Below are 15,985 nucleotides of genomic sequence, written 5' to 3' on the forward strand. Positions count from 1 at the left end.
AGATCATATGATATTTATCTTTCTCCCACCTACTTATTTCACTTAGCATGATGCTTTTAAAGTCTATTTTGTTGGCTATGAGTACAGTATTGCTACTCCAGCTTTCTTCTTTCTATTTGCATGGAAGATTTTCTCTAATCCCTTCACTTTCATCCTGTGTATGTCTTTTGTTTTGAGGTGGGTCTCTTGTAGACAGCATATAGTTGGGTCATGTTTTTGTATCCATTCAGATACCCTACACCAGTGGTCGGCAAACTCATTAGTCAACAGAGCCAAATATCAACAGTACAACGATTGAAATTTCATTTGAGAGCCAAATTTTTTAAACTTAAACTATATAGGTAGGTACATTGTTATTAACTTAATTAGCGTACTCCTAAGGCTTAGGAAGAGCCACACTCAAGGGGCCAAAGGGCCGCATGTGGCTTGCGAGCCGCTGTTTGCCAACCACAGCCCTACACCTTTTGATTGAAGCATTTAATCCATTTACATTTAGGGTTATTATTGAGAGGTACTTATTTATAGCCATTTTAATTCTGTATGGCTAGGTTTCTCTCTCTGTTTCATTTTCTCAGCAATCCCTGACAGCAATCTCTTTAGCATTTCTTGTAATGCTGGCTTGGTGGTGATGAACTCCTTTAGCCTTTTTTTGTCTGAAAAGCTCTTTATTTGACCATCTATTTTGAATGATAGCCTTGCTGGATATAGCAATCTTGGTCTCAGATCCTTGCTTTCCATTACCTTGAGTACTTTTTTTTTTTTTCATAGTCCAGGGTTCCTGTCATCAAAGAAATTCCTACAGAGAAACTCCCAGGACTGTTGACAGGCTTGGTAAAGGGAATGGACTGGGCAGATAGTTTGCAGGCTCCCTCGACACACTGGCATTGAGGGGAGCTGGTGCCTGGTGCCTTGGGCCAGTTAATTGTAGTTAGCCTGCACGCAGCTGTGCCCACCGTGGCATCAGTGTTAAAGACACGCTTCTGCCTGTCACACACCACTGCCAATCCCAAATACCTATGTTCATAAAGTTAACACATGTAGTGAAGTTTCCTTAGCCAGTCAAATGGTACTTGGTGGGGGTAAGTCAACACAATTCACCATCTTTCTTGTAAGTAATAAAATAAGTGTTGGGGTAAGTCAGTTTATTGATGTGCTGTAACCACCACAGACACATTAACCTTCTGGCCTGTAGAGTTTCTGATGTGAAATCAGGTGTCAGTCTTATGGGATTTCCTTTGTAGGTGACAGTTTTCTTTTCTCTTGCTGCCTTTAAGGTTCTCTCTTTGTCTTTAATTTTTGGCATTTTAATTATGGTGTATCTGGGCATGGATCTGTTTGGGTTCTTCTTGTTTGGGGTCCCCTGTGCCTCCTGAACTTGTGTGACTTTTTCCTTTACCAGGTTAGGGAAGTTTTCTACCATTATCTCTTCAAATACCTTCTCTACTCCTTTATCCCTTTCTGCCTCTTCTGGCACACCTACTATTCTAATATTGTTACATTTCACATTGTCCCACAGCTCCCTTAAGCTGTCCTCTGTTTTTTAATTGTTTTTTCTTTTTGGTTCTCTAATTGAGTGTTATTTTCAACTGGCTTCTAATTCACTGATTCGATCCTCAGCTTCCCCTAATCTGCTGTGTATTCCTTCCAATGTGTTCTTTATTTGTGTTATGTCATTCTTTATCTCATCCCTTTACTTTTTTCCATCCCTTCACTTTCATCCTGTATATGTCTTTTGTTTTGAGGTGGGTCTCTTGTAGACAGCATATAGTTGGGTCATGTTTTTGTATCCATTCAGATACTCAGACTGTTCTTTTTTCATAGTTACTATATCTTTTTTCATACTGTTGAGTATTTTTAACATCATTACTCTGAACTCTCTGTTTCATATAAATTTCTTATCTCTGCTTCATTTATCTCCTCTTCTGGAGAATTCTCTAGTTCTTTCATTTGGGAGTTGTTTCTTTGTTTCCTCATTTTGTTGTCTGTTTGGGTTTGTGACTATGTTTTAAGTAGATCCTCTATAGTATATACCTCTCAATCTCTAGTGCAGGACAGTGTTAAAGGCTGTTTCTGACTAATTGGATCAGGCAAAGAATCAAAGCCTCCAGAGTCCGCCTCTGTCTACAGCAGCGGTTCTCAACCTGTGGGTCGCGAACCCTTTGGGGGTAAAACGACCCTTTCACAGGGGTCGCCTAAGACCATCAGAAAACACAAATACAATTACATATTGTTTTTGTGATTAATCACTATGCTTTAATTATGTTCAATTTGTAACAATGAAATTGGGGGTCACCACAACATGAGGAACTGTATTAAAGGGTCACAGCATTAGGAAGGTTGAGAACCACTGGTCTACAGACTAATAGGATTCCCCCAGGCAATCGTCCTCAGGTGTGATGAGAGTTTTTTCAATAGGGTGGGGCAGTTGCTTCTGCCTGGAGGCTAATTGTTACCTTTAATCTCATCAGTGGCCTCAGGGCAAGGTATTTTTCAATAGGGTGTGTTGACTGTCTTCCCCCCCCCCCCCCCCCCAGGCAAGGCAGATGTCTATGTGGAAAAGATGTCCTCCACTGTGTGAGGGAATGACTCAGTGCAGGAAACTTGGGGTGTCTGCCTTCTGAGCTCTATCCTCCAAATCCCCAGTCCTGGGTTCTGCTCTCACAGCTCCAGTCTACTTCACCCTCCCTCTGCCAGAGCACAAGGTGGGTGGCTCCACAGGGAATTTCTGTGTGTTGACCCTGTAAGAGGGTGCCCAAACTTTCAGCTGCCCCTCCCTGGCAGACAGCACTCCTCTGCTTTTCACAGCTAGATGTTATGTGGCTACCCTCCTCAGTTTGGTGCTCTCTGCTGAGGAGCCCAGCTTCAGGATTAGATCCCAGAGTTCTCAGTGGCACCCCCCACAGCTGAGATATCTCTCCGGGACTTCAGTTGCTGTCTGTGGGTGCCTGGCCAGCCCTTTGGTGCCTCCGCCCCTCCTACCAGTCTCTATGTGGTCTCCATCTTCAGTCCTTGGGTATCAGGGTTCTCTCCTGTGAGTTTTCCATTGATTATTCAGGAAGCCTTTCCATATTTCAGTCATTATTCCATCTTGTGTCTGGGAGCATGTCCGTGCAGCATCCTCCTACTCTGCCACCATCTGAAAATTTTCAAGGCTATAGTTAGTTGAATTTGTGTCTGATCCTGTGTATTGACTTGTTAGTACACTTCTCCTGGTAGGTATAGGTAGGAAGTATTCTGAAATGATCCCCGAGTTTCTGAAATGATTCCTCTGAAACAATTTTAAAAACCAAGAAGTTTGGTTTTAATTCATTATCTACGAAAATTAATAAATAGAATGATGGAATTCTACATGTAGTGAAACTAGGTTATCGAGGACTAGGACAAACTAGGACAAATCTGCTAAGGTAATATGTCACATAAAAATTAAACTACAAAATGCCATAAACTCATTTAATAGGGAATTTTCTTTTGCTCCCATACAAATTTTTCTTTGTCTCTATGAGAGATCAGTTTCTCTTTTCAGTATTGAGTTGGAGAACAGAACTGAAATCCATAGGTAAAGAAACTACTGTTTCAAACTGATGTTGTTGATATATTTGTTTCCAATCTGAGCAGCCCTCAACATCATGAGGTTTGTTTTGAGTTCTCAAAGGCCAGAGCTCCCTTTCGCTCCCATGGCTTTGGGGACAGTTAGGTTAGCCCATACTATCTGAGTGCCTGAATGGCCCATACAAGTTGTCTGGTGGGCAAACTGAAATGAGCCAACAGTGCAGCACTGCTCACCTGCAGCGGGTCACAATTGCAGTCAGACGTCTCCATGGTGACGTCTCTGAGCCAGGAGGCCGGACAGTGGGCTTCATGACATGCCACGACTGGAGCGACCATAGTGCCAAGAACAGCTTTGACTACTGTAAGCCATCCCCAAACCTCAAATTCAGATGAAAAAGTTTAAGAACTTAATCCATACTGAGGGATCATTGAGGGTGATTCTGGAGGAAAGTCTCTCTGTGGGAGATCCAGGGGACCCTTTCAACCCTGTCACTCTCTGGAGTCCCCACAGTGGTACCTAAGAAGAAGGCAAGGCCAGAAAAAAGGATTCTGAGTACTTACTAGACAGAAACCAAGAATGAAAGAATGAGAATTTCACGATTGCTCATTATTATTGGATACTGTGTCTTAAAGGGCCTGGTGACTATCTCCATGTACTTAAGAACGTAGCACTTTTTATTAGAGTTGCCCAGAAGAATATAAACTATTGTCCTAATTACTTGTGTAACCATATTGAAACAGTAAAAATGAGTTTTTATTTCATTTAGGTGGTTCCGGGGAGAATCCTTTCCAGGACCCATGTATGGGCAGAGCTGTTTTCCCTGATCAGGATCCTTGCAGCACCCAAGTAAGACTGTAATTATCAAATGTATTTTTGTTCTGTCTCTGGCCACTACTAATTGTGTTCTTTATTTCCTTTCTAACAGAAAGCTCTTACTATTTTCTCCTACAATTGTGATATTTACTTCTTTTCATTTAATTTTTATATACTGATGGGGGAATGGGGGGATGGGGAAGAGAGTGAGAGAAAAACATCGATTTTTGTTGTTCTACTTATTTATGCATTAATTGGTTGATTCTCATATCTTCCCTGACGGAGGATCAAACCTGCAACCCAGCATATTGGGATGATGTTCTAATCAATTGAGCTACACAGCCAGAGCATGTTATTTATTTCTTGATCATTGTACCTTCTATTCACCAATTAAACAAAATCCAATACACCAGGATATTTTACCTAACTTTCCTATAGAAAAAAGTACTTACAAGCAGTCTGACACTTAGGGGCTTAAATTTCTCAAGTGTTTCAAAGTAAGTTCTGTTTAAAATGTTTGGAGAACCCATCTTGGGCCTCTATACATTATGGTTCTGTCCTCTCAGAGGCTGAGTACATTTTATCTTAATGTACTCGTAAATGAGAAAAAACATAATTCATTTTCATTGTAGAAATTAAATCAATCACTAAGATGTCAAAAGACTACTTACTTAACAGACTACTTTATTGTATGTATTTATGTATGTATGTATGTTAATCCTCACCTGAAGATATTTTTCCCATTGATTTTTAAAGACAGTGAAAAGGAGGGAGATAGGGAGGGAGGGAGGGAGAGAGGGAGGGAGAAAGAGAGAAAGTGCTCAAGTGAGACATCAGTTGATCAGTTGCCTTCCGCTTTGACCAGGCCAGGAATTGAACATGCAACCCAGGTACGTGCCCTCGACCAGGAATCAAATCTGTGACCCTTTAGTGCTCTAATCACTGAGACACACTGGCCAGGGCTGAACTACCTTATTTAACTGCTTCTCCTAGAATGTAATCACCTAACTAAGTATAACAAAGCCAAAATGTCATCTCACAAAGAAAATTAGATAGAGAGGACTTGTCAAATGGTAATATCTTTTTTGAAATAAATATTTTTTTATTGTTTTTTAAAGAGAGAGGAAGGGAGAGAGAGAGGGGAACACCAATGTGAGAGTGAAACATTGATCAGCTGCCTCCTGCAGGCCCCTAATGGGGATCAAGCCCCAACCCAGGCATTGTCCTGACTAGGAATTGAACAGGCAACCTTTCAGTGGATGGGAGGATGCCCAGGCACTGAGCCACTCTGGCCAGTGTGGCAATGTCTTTATTATATAACTAGAGGCCAAGTGCACAAAATTCGTGCACTAGGGGTCCCTCAGCCCAGCCTGCACCCTCTCGCAGTCTGGGAGCCCTCAGGGGATGTAAGCCATCAGTCAGGCATCCTTAACTCTGTTGCAGTGGTGGGAGAGGCTCCTGCCACTGCTGCTGCGTTCACCAGCAGTGAGCCCAACTCAGGGCTTCTGGCTGAGCAGTGCTCTCCCTGTGGGAGCACACTGACCACCAAGGGTCAGCTCCTGCATCGGCCCCCTGGTGGTCAGTGTGCATCATAGCGGCTGGTCATTCCGCCATTCAGTCGATTTGCATATTACCCTTTTATTATATAGGAAGTTTAATTTATACCTCCCTAAGCAGTTCTGCTCTCTTGTCCTGTCACTTTTGTGTTTGTGTGTATGAAATATATATATTCATAATACCAGTAGTGAGAGGTTTGTGTTAGCATTCTAGAAGAATTACACCTATACAACAAAGTTATGAACCCCAAAATAAAAAATACCTGAGTGGCCAAATAATTGTCAAGCTCATGCATGGTACTCTACGTGAAATAGACCCAACTCTCTACTTTGTGCCTGTTTCATATTCCATCTAATGCATTCAGGTACCTGGCTTCCAAGGCACGCAGCAAACCAGATGATAAGACCAGCTGACAAGGAGAGACAGCTGTCATTTTATGTTGTCAGCTACAGTACGTGGCAGCTGGCTGACAGGGAAAATGGGGGGAGAAAAATCTTCCAAAATGCAAGCAGAGATATAAGACCTCAGGTCCCAGAGATCCAGAGCAATTTGGTTTCTGGAAGAGCAGGGCTAAGTGGCCTCTGTAATCATCACTCTATTTCAACACAGTGAGATAATTGATTTAATGATGCTCAAATGTTGTAGCTGAAAAAAGATACCCTGGGGATCTAGTCCAGCTCTCCCAATTTACCGATGAGGAAATGGAGGCCTAGGGGAGCATTGAGAGCCCAGTTCAGGGTCAGAGTGAGTTAGTAGTGAAGCTGCGAATGGAGCCAGGATCTCCTGACCCCAATAAATGTTTTCATGACAAAATGGTTGAAGCCTTGTTGGTTAAATGTGAGGATTCATTGAGATAAAGTATAGAAAGTTAGCACTTACAGAAAATGATGAAAACTTGTTAGGTTTTATTATGAATTAAAACCTGCTATATAAAAAAAAGATTGAGTATTTTTAATATTAATTTATTAAATAACTTTGCTTTTCCACAAAATTAAGTTCCAAGAAGCAATCCATTCTCAGATGCTAAAATATCACCTCTTCAGAAAGGTTTCCCCTGACTACCCTATTAAAAACAGTACCTCTTAGCCCTGGCCCAGTACCTCAGTTGGCTAGAATAGTGTCCCCATACACACAGGTGGGGTTTTTTGTTTGTTTGTTTGTTTTCACAGATGGGGTTTCAATCCCAGGTCAGGGCACATAGAAGAATCAACCAATGAATGCATAAATAAATGGAACAACAATGGATGTTTCTCTTTCTCTCTCTCTTCTTTCTTTCTCCCTCTCTAAATTCAATACATTAAAAAAAAAGTACCTCTTTAACTTTCTCTACATTGATTTCATGCTTTGTAACCTATCAACAGATGAAATTGGATACATATATATTTTACCCATAAAGCTTCTTCTAAAGTTAATAGCTTAAGTATTATGACTTCCTTCTAGTTTTTAAATAGAATAGTCCTCTTCTCTCCTTAGAAAAGATTTAGCCCTTATTCTCAATCTCATAACCACGAAATGATCCATTCAGAAGGGCAGAGCCCTGGAAGAGCAGGAGTCTGAAAACTGAGTCTAACCAGCCTGATTAATAGTGTAACGAGATCCCTTTAAAATGATGGTACTTAGCTATAAGGATGCATATTCCATTTTTAAGCTGCATTCTGTCAATATTTTCTACATGTAGTTATGTTTTAAGAGAAAATATTTGGCCTGTGGTATAGCTGAATTCCTACAACGCAAGCATTTTTATAGCATGGCTCCAAGATTATTCTTATTTTACATACCAGACAGAACTTAAAACACATACCTTCCTTTCCCATCCCTTTTTTGCATTCTTTATAATATTAGGTATAGCCCAGCCAGGTGTGGCTCAGTGGATTAGAGTTGATGTATGTACCAGGAGGTCATGGCTCGATTCCCAGTCAGGGTACATGCCTGGGTTGTGGGCTCAATCCCCAGGAAGGGGTGTGCAGAAGGCAGCCCATCAATGATTCTCTCTCGTCATTAATGTTTCTATCTCTCTCCCTCTGCCTTCCTCTCTGAAATCAATAAAAAAATTTAAATAAATAAATAAAATTTTATATATATATATGGCAGGTATCTTGTGAGTATGTTGTTTAAAGCTGCGAACAGTGAAACAAGGAAGGGCGTAGGACAGAAGAAACTGGAGGAGAGAGCCTAGGTGGGAGCTTTGGCTTACTGAGAAATTAGTCACAGCAACAGAAATGAGCTTACTGAGAAGTCAGAGAAAAGGGAGCCTTGGAGATAGGTTCAGGGGGTCAGCCGAGGAGGAGCTATTGCTGCCACCGCTCCCCTGGCCACAAGTCTCCTGGGGCCCTTAGAGTTTAAGAGATGCACGCATGTGGAGGAAGAAGAAGGGGCAGGGAAAGCAGGCATGCTCCTGGGAGAGAGGGTGCACCTAAAATAGCAGGTATATTATTTCTGATAATCAAGCACAAACTTAAGCGTAAATAAAACTAATTAGCCATGTCTTAGATTGAGGTGGGAGGACAGCATTTGACATCTCAGTATTAGTTTGATCTAATTTCTTTGTAAAGCATTCTTTCTAAATAAGAGGTGGAGAAGTAGATTAGATGGTTGAAGAAAACTTAGAGGAGCACCAAGAAAATACCACTTCTCCCGAAGCATCAAACAATAAAAGTAATCCCTTAAAAGAAAGTGTTGTGTAATTTACTTTTCTTTAACATTTGTGCCGACTTGGCATTCCAACGATCTTTACATTTTAGTGGACTCTTAGGTGTTAAAGAAACCCTTGCAATCAGTGATCAAAAGGGAATTAGAATTTAAGGAGACATATTCAATGTACTGCCACTAGCTCCCTCTTATGATATCTGTATTATGAATTAAAAACCTCCTCTGCCTGACCTCTAAGTGTTGTGATGTCTGAGGGCTGAGTCCTTCATGCTCTTTTCTCTTCCCCAGGTGATGTCATCTACCTCCAGAGCTTTAGATGCCATAAATATGACACATTAAGTTGACATTTCCAACTCTGCCCTCTTCCGGAGCTCCTGGTTCCTCTGTCCAACTGCTTCCTGGACATCACCTCTTGTTTGTCTATGAGGCATCTCAAACTTCCCATGAAGGAAACCTGACTCTTATTTTCTCCTTTCTAGACCGTACCCCAAACACATTCTCATCTTAATGGCATCACCACTGCTAAGCCTCAAAACCTAGGCATCCTTGCTACATCCATCTCATCCCTGACAGAGGTGGAGCCCCCACGAAGCTCATGAAGTTTGAGCTGCAGGCCCTTCAACTTGCACAGAACCCTTCCAAGACACCTCATTTTGTGTTCAGTTTACTTTTCTTATAGAGGTCCCTCAAATTATATATGTTTCAGGTCCCACAAAACTTGGAGCTGCCTCTGCACCCTATATCCGGCTCTATTTCCAAAAGAAAAGTATCTAAATCTGACCACTTTGGACACGGTGGGTGGCTGTAGTCCAGGCCACTATCTTCTCTGACCTGGAGTCCTATAATGACCTCCCAATACTGTCTTAGCTTCCCCACTCCCTCCTACAGTGCATTTCCTATGTAGCAGCCAGAATGATCTTTTAAAGCTGATTTCCAGGTCATACCTCTTACTTAACCATCAAATAAATGGTTTCTCGTTCCACTTGGAAAGTCATAGAACTAAACTATCACAATGTCCTAGGTGATCTGGCCAATGCCTACCCCCCAGCCCCTTCCCTCAGTGCTTACTCCCCTCTCGCTATAGTCTTTCTTTGTTGGAATACACCAGACTCATTTTTGTCTTAGGGTTTTTGTACCCCTGTCTCCTTTGTTTGGGGGAATTTCCCTCATTTCTTGTCTCCCCGTCTTTCAAGTCTCAGCTCAAATATCACCTCCCCTCAAAAGACTATGTCCCTAAAGTAGTACCCAACTCTGTCCCAGTCATTCTTGACCTCATTTTCCTTTCCTTCAGTGGTCACTATATAAAATTATCTTTTCTACCCAATTTACTTGTTCATTGCCTGATATCTTTGAAAAGATTATGAGCTCCATGGAGGTGGGAACCCAGTCTACTTGCTCACTACTGAATCACAACAGCCTATGAGTGCCTACTGCAGAGAAGGTGCCCAATAAATATTTGCTAAAAAATTGTTTGTTGAATAAATACTAACAATAAAATGTGGCATGAAATACTACTACACAGAGTGGGTAGAACTGAAGAATATGAACTATTATAAAGTTCCTTTTGTTTCTTCCTCATGAACTTTAGACCATTAGAAAATCTATCCTGCCAGGGGATACTAATTTGAGATGTGGATTGATGTCACAATTAATATTCCACTATGTATGCCATCATAATGCATGAGGTAAAATATGTATGTCATTGTGTCTAAACTGTAAGATACTTGCTATAAATAGCAAATAGATGGAGAGGAAAATATCCTAAATCATATCCCCCCTCACCCCCAATACTGGTTTAGGAATGTCCAGAAGGTTTGAGGGTTATGAATGTTATCATCCATGTATTTTGAACTGAGTTAAAAATATTGTGAAAATAGAAAAACAGTAATTGAGATCTGGATCCATTTCCTTCAGATCTCTAAGGGAAAACATTCTTAAAAATAATAGCTTTCTTGAGATATAATTCACATTCCATAAAGTTCATCTTTTATTTTTTTTAGAGAAAGTTTATTTAGGAAGTCACAGAGGTAGAAGAAGTGAGCCATAGAAGAAATGGGTTCAGGAAACAAGTTACAGCTAAAAAGTTCCCTTGGATCTTAGGGGGGAGGGGGAGGGACAGGGAGGGAGGGAGGGAGGGAGGGATAGAGAGAGAGAGAGAGAGAGAGAGAGAGAGAGAGAGAGACTCCTTGAGAGACAAAAGAGGAAAGAGAGGTTCCAGCAGTGTGCTTGGGGTGGAATGTCCTGGGGAAAGAAGGAGGTGGGGAAAGGCACCTCGAGCTCCAAGCCACACGGTTCACCCTTTTAAAGTATACAATAGTGTTTCATATATTCAGAGTTGTGATCCATCACCACTATCAGATTCCAGAACATTTTTATCACCTCAAAAAGAATCTCCATATCCATTAGCAGTCACTCCACATTACCTCCTCTCTTGCTCCCTCCACTTCTCCCCACCCCCGCCCCCATCCCCTGGCTCCTGACAACCACTATTCTACTCTCTGTCTCTATGGATTTGCTGATTCTAGACATTTCATATAAATGGAACCATTTTTTATGTCTGGTTTCTTTAACTTACCATGTTTTGTTTTGTTTTTTGTTTTTTTCCAGTTGATCAGCATAGCCAGGTTCTGTCTTTATTGTCCTGTTACATCTGTATTTATACCATTTGATCCTATAAGCATGCCTCTATAATCACATCATGGCATGTTTTGGGTAACCTTCTACAGTTCCTTGTTTTATTTCCATAGTTTCTTATCAGACCTTTGCCAAAAATCCTCTCTCTATCTAGTTCTGTTGATTTTAATCTTGTCAAGGTTAATCTCTGTGTTCCATTATAAGGGCTATTCCAAGGTCACTGCTCTACTGATAAGCATAACTTACCATGTTTTTAAAGTTGATCCATGTTCTGGTATATATCAGTACTTCATTTCTTTTTATTGCCAAATAATATCCCATTGTATGGCTACACCACATTTTACCTGTTCATCAGTTGATGTACATTTGGCTTGTTACCACTTTGTGGCTATTATGAATAATGTTATGAACATTCATGTACAAGTTTTTTGTGTAGACATATGTTAGCATTTCTCTCGAGCATATACTTAGGAGTAGAATTGCTGCATCATATAGTAACTCTGTAACTTTTAAAGAATTACCAAATTGTTTTCTAAATTGAATACATCATTTTATATTCCCATAGGCAATGTATGAGGGTTTCAATTTCTCCACATCCTTACCAGACTTGCTATTGTCTTTTTTAGTATAGCCATTCTAATGGAAATGAAGTGATATTTCATTGTGGTTTTGATTTGCATGTCTGTAATGACTAATGATATTGATCATCTTTTATTGTACTTATTAGCCACTTGTATTCTTATATCTTCTTTGGGGAAATGTCTATTCAAATGTTTTACCCACTTTTGAATTGGTTTGTCTCTTTATTATTGGATATAACAGTTCTTTATATATTCTGGATAAAAGTCCCATAAAATATATGATTTGCAAATATTTTTGTCCATTCTATGGGTTGTCTTTTCACTTTCTTGATGAAAAGACAACCCATTAAAGCACAAAAGTTTTTAACTTCAATAAAGTTTAATTTATCTATTTTTTCCTTTTTTCTTTTGTGATTTTGGTGTTACATCTAAGAAATGACTGCTTAATCCAAGGCCATGAAGATTTGGTCTGCTACCCTCTAAGAATTTTATAGTTTTAGCTCCTACATTTAGGTCTAGGCTCTGTTTTGAGGTTCATATATGTGTGAAGTAGTAGTCTAGCTTCATTCTTGTGCATGTGGATATCCAGTTGTACCATAACATCTGTTGGAAAGTCTGTTCCAACACTAAATGGTCTTGGCACCTGTATCCATCAGTGTTCTCCAGAGAAATAAGGTCAATAGAATATAGATAGATTTATTTTAAGAAATTAGCTTACATTATTGTGGGGTTGGTATGACTGAAGTCTATAGGGGCAGACTAGCAAGTGAATTTTATGTAAAAGTTGATGTTCAATACTGAAATTTGCAGAGCAAGCCGGCAGGTGTTTGTGTTGCAGACTTGAAGCAGAATTGCTTCTTCTCCGGAAAACTCAGTCTGCTTTCCATCAAGGCCTTTACTATTTGGATGAGACCCACCCCCCCTGGTGGAGGTTAATCTGCTCTACTTAAAATCAACTGATTTTATTTATTTATTACTCATTCATTCATTCATTCATTCATTTAATCCTCACCTCAGGACACTTTTTCCACTGATTCCTCAGAGAGAGTGGAAGGGAGGGCAGAGACAGACAGAGACAGACAAACATTGAGGTGAGAGAAACATGCCAACTGGCTGCCTCCTGCATGTGTCCAACCAGAACCTGGGATCAAGCCCAAAACTGGGGCATGTGCCCCTGCCTGGAATAGAACCTTCGGCCCTTCAGTCTGAGGGTCGACACTCTAACCACTGAACAAAACCGGCCAAGGCTCAACTGATTTTAAATATTAATCATATCCATAAATCTAGTGTTTGACCCAACAACTGGTAATAGCCTAGCCAAGTTGAAACATTAACCATCACAGCATTCTTGTAAAAAATCAATTGACCACAAATATAAGGTTTACTTCTGGAGTCTCTATTTAATTCCATTGATCCATATTCTATCCTTAAGCCAGTACCACAGTGTCTTCATTATTGAAGTTTTGTAGTAAGCTTTAAAATCAAGGTGTAAGTCTTCCAACTTCTGTTGGGTTCAAGATTGTTTTGGTTATTTGTAGTCTCTTGCAATTAATATGAATTTTAGATCAACTTATCCATTTCTGGGGGAGGGGGAAAGCAGTTGAAATTTTAACAGTTATTACCTTAAATCTGTATGTCAACTTGGGGAGTATTGCCATCTTGATATTAAGTCTTTCAATCCATGCATATGCAATGAGTTTTCATTTGTTTAGATCTTCCTAAATTTCATAATAAAATGTCCTCCTTTGTCTCTGATAACAATTTTATCATAAAATCTATTTTGCCTGATACTAGTATAACCATTTCAGGTCTCTTTTGGATACATTTTTCATGGTATCTCTTTTTCCATCCTTTTTCTTTAAAACTATCTGTGTTCTAAAGAAAAATATTGAACTTAAATACTTAAATTCTTTTAAGTATATTTTTATTTCAGGTTGGTGTTAAAATGCAGCAAATAGGGTTTTTAAATTCATTTACCACATTTAAGGGAAAATAATCAACATAAAAAAATAAAAGGTATTCTTCCTTCTCCCAACTCTTCCTCAGTCCTTGATTTAAATTATATTTATTCTACAAGATCAAATCTGGAGTCACTTACCTTCTAAAGGTTCACAAATCTGTTTAATGTCAAACCAGCAGGGAAAAGAAATTCCTCAGCAAGGAATTGCTCAGAAAGTACTATACCATGTCTCCATATTCCTGAGAATCAAGTCGGAAAACTGGAAGCAACAGAAAGCACTATAAGGTGGGTGATGTTCACTTTGTGACAAGTCACTTCCTAAATCTAAATGAACAAAGTATGGGGGACACCTATGTACAGCTAGCTGGTTATTTTATTCTCCAGTAAAACACTGTCCAATAAAAATATAATGTGACTCACAAATGTAAACTACATATGTAATTTTAACGTTTCTAGTAGTTACATTTTAAAAAGTAAAAAATAGGCAAAATTGTTAATATAGTTAATAATTATAGTTTATTAATAAATATAATTAACATATTTTATTTAACCAGTATATTATCATTTCTACATGTGATCAATGTTAAGTTGTTAGTTATTCTTAATTTTCTAAGTCTTTGAAATGTAGTGTGTATTTTAATTTAAAGCACATTTAATTCGATGGAAAAGCACACATTTCAAGCGATCAAGAGCCACAATGGCTAGTAGTTACTATATTGGACAATGCAGCTATAGCATTTAATGTTGAAACTGGCTTTAAAATGCTCTATAATGATCATATCAAACTGAAATATTTTTCTTAACCACAATTATTATGCATTGCCATAACAAAGACTACTTATGTAATAGGATTATCAGAACGTAAGGCTGGCCGGTGTGGCTCACCAGTTTAGTGTGGACCTGTGAACCAGGAGATCATAGTTTGATCCCCAATCATGGCACATGCCTGGGTTTCGGGCTAGATCCCCAGGGGAGGGCATGCAAGGGGCAGCCAATCAACGATTCTCTCTCATCATTGATGTTTCTCTCTCTCCCCCTCTTCCTTCCTCTCTGAAATCGATAAAAATATTTTTAAAAACAAAAAAAAGTAATAATCTAACAGGTAAATGTGCAATCAGAATTAAATTTACAAGTTTTAGAGGTTTCAATCTGCATTAGTAATGATAGCTAACATTTAAGCATTTATTTACTCTGTACCAGGCACTATGCCAAGTATTTTAATTCATGATGAAAGGTACTTCTACCTCCACGTCACTGAAGAGAAACATTGATCAGTTGTACACCACACATACACACACATGCACCCCGACCAGGGATCAAACCCACAACTTGGGTATGTGCCCTGACCAGGGACGGAACCCACGAACCTTCTGTGCATGGGATGATACTCCAACAGAACCACACTGGCCAGGGCTGTAATAAATAGTTCATTTATGTATATTATCTAAACTGACCCTCATAATAAGTTGTGATATAGAGAGCACAGGTACTTACAACTATCAGGACAAGTAGTTGCAGTTCTTTTAGAGTCCTGGGGCAACTTTAAACAAATTATAGGTTGTTCATTTGATAGAATCTTCTTTTATTTACATTCAGCACCCAATAAACCAGAAATGTAAAGGTATGGTGTTATTAAGACAAGACCAAATTCTACCACAGTTGAAAGAAGCTTTCACAAAGGTTTTACAAACCTAACTTCTCCAGCCACCTCCCATGTCTAGAAACTCCCATCAACATGGAAGTCCATACAACCAAGAACAATAGCTGGAGAAGATTCTAATGTTCTCTCTCTAAGGATTTAGGACCAGACTGTCAGAGACTTTTGACAAACATCAAACATCCTAACTTACCTAGGTTTCATCAAACAGTTGAAAGAAACTTCCAGTCTTCCATTTTCCCAACCTCACCCTTTTTCACAAGGGGTTCTAAACGCTCTAAGCACATATGCTCCAAAACTTAACAGAGGTCATTAAGCTAACGGGAAAGGCATCAGGAGCCAGCCATTCACAGTTAATCAGCCCAAAGCAGTGGCAGCTAATCAGGAGTAAGCAAGACAAATTTTCTATCCCTCCATTTGATTTCCAAGTATAATGTAATGTTAGGACTTTTGTGATTAATAACACAATATCTTAACAGCCATTGTTATTACATTTTATAGGTGAGAAATTGAGGCTTAGAGACATTATGTGCTCACCCAAGTTCACATAACTACTTAGAAACTAAAGACCCAAGTTCACCCAC

The 15,985-nt window shown here is 39.5% G+C and overlaps 1 long non-coding RNA gene across 1 annotated transcript; it reads right to left on the reverse strand.

Moving 5' to 3' along the window:
* Positions 1 to 562: 562 nt before the first annotated feature.
* Positions 563 to 14,456, reverse strand: LOC132228499 (uncharacterized). Its single transcript, XR_009451358.1, has 3 exons — positions 13,883 to 14,456; positions 3,784 to 4,066; positions 563 to 3,136 (listed from the first exon to the last, which is right to left on the reverse strand). It is a non-coding gene; the product is annotated as an uncharacterized LOC132228499 (long non-coding RNA).
* Positions 14,457 to 15,985: the final 1,529 nt, after the last annotated feature.

This window comes from Myotis daubentonii, chromosome 2 (genome assembly GCF_963259705.1).
Source record: "Myotis daubentonii chromosome 2, mMyoDau2.1, whole genome shotgun sequence".
Taxonomy (NCBI): Eukaryota; Metazoa; Chordata; class Mammalia; order Chiroptera; family Vespertilionidae; genus Myotis; species Myotis daubentonii.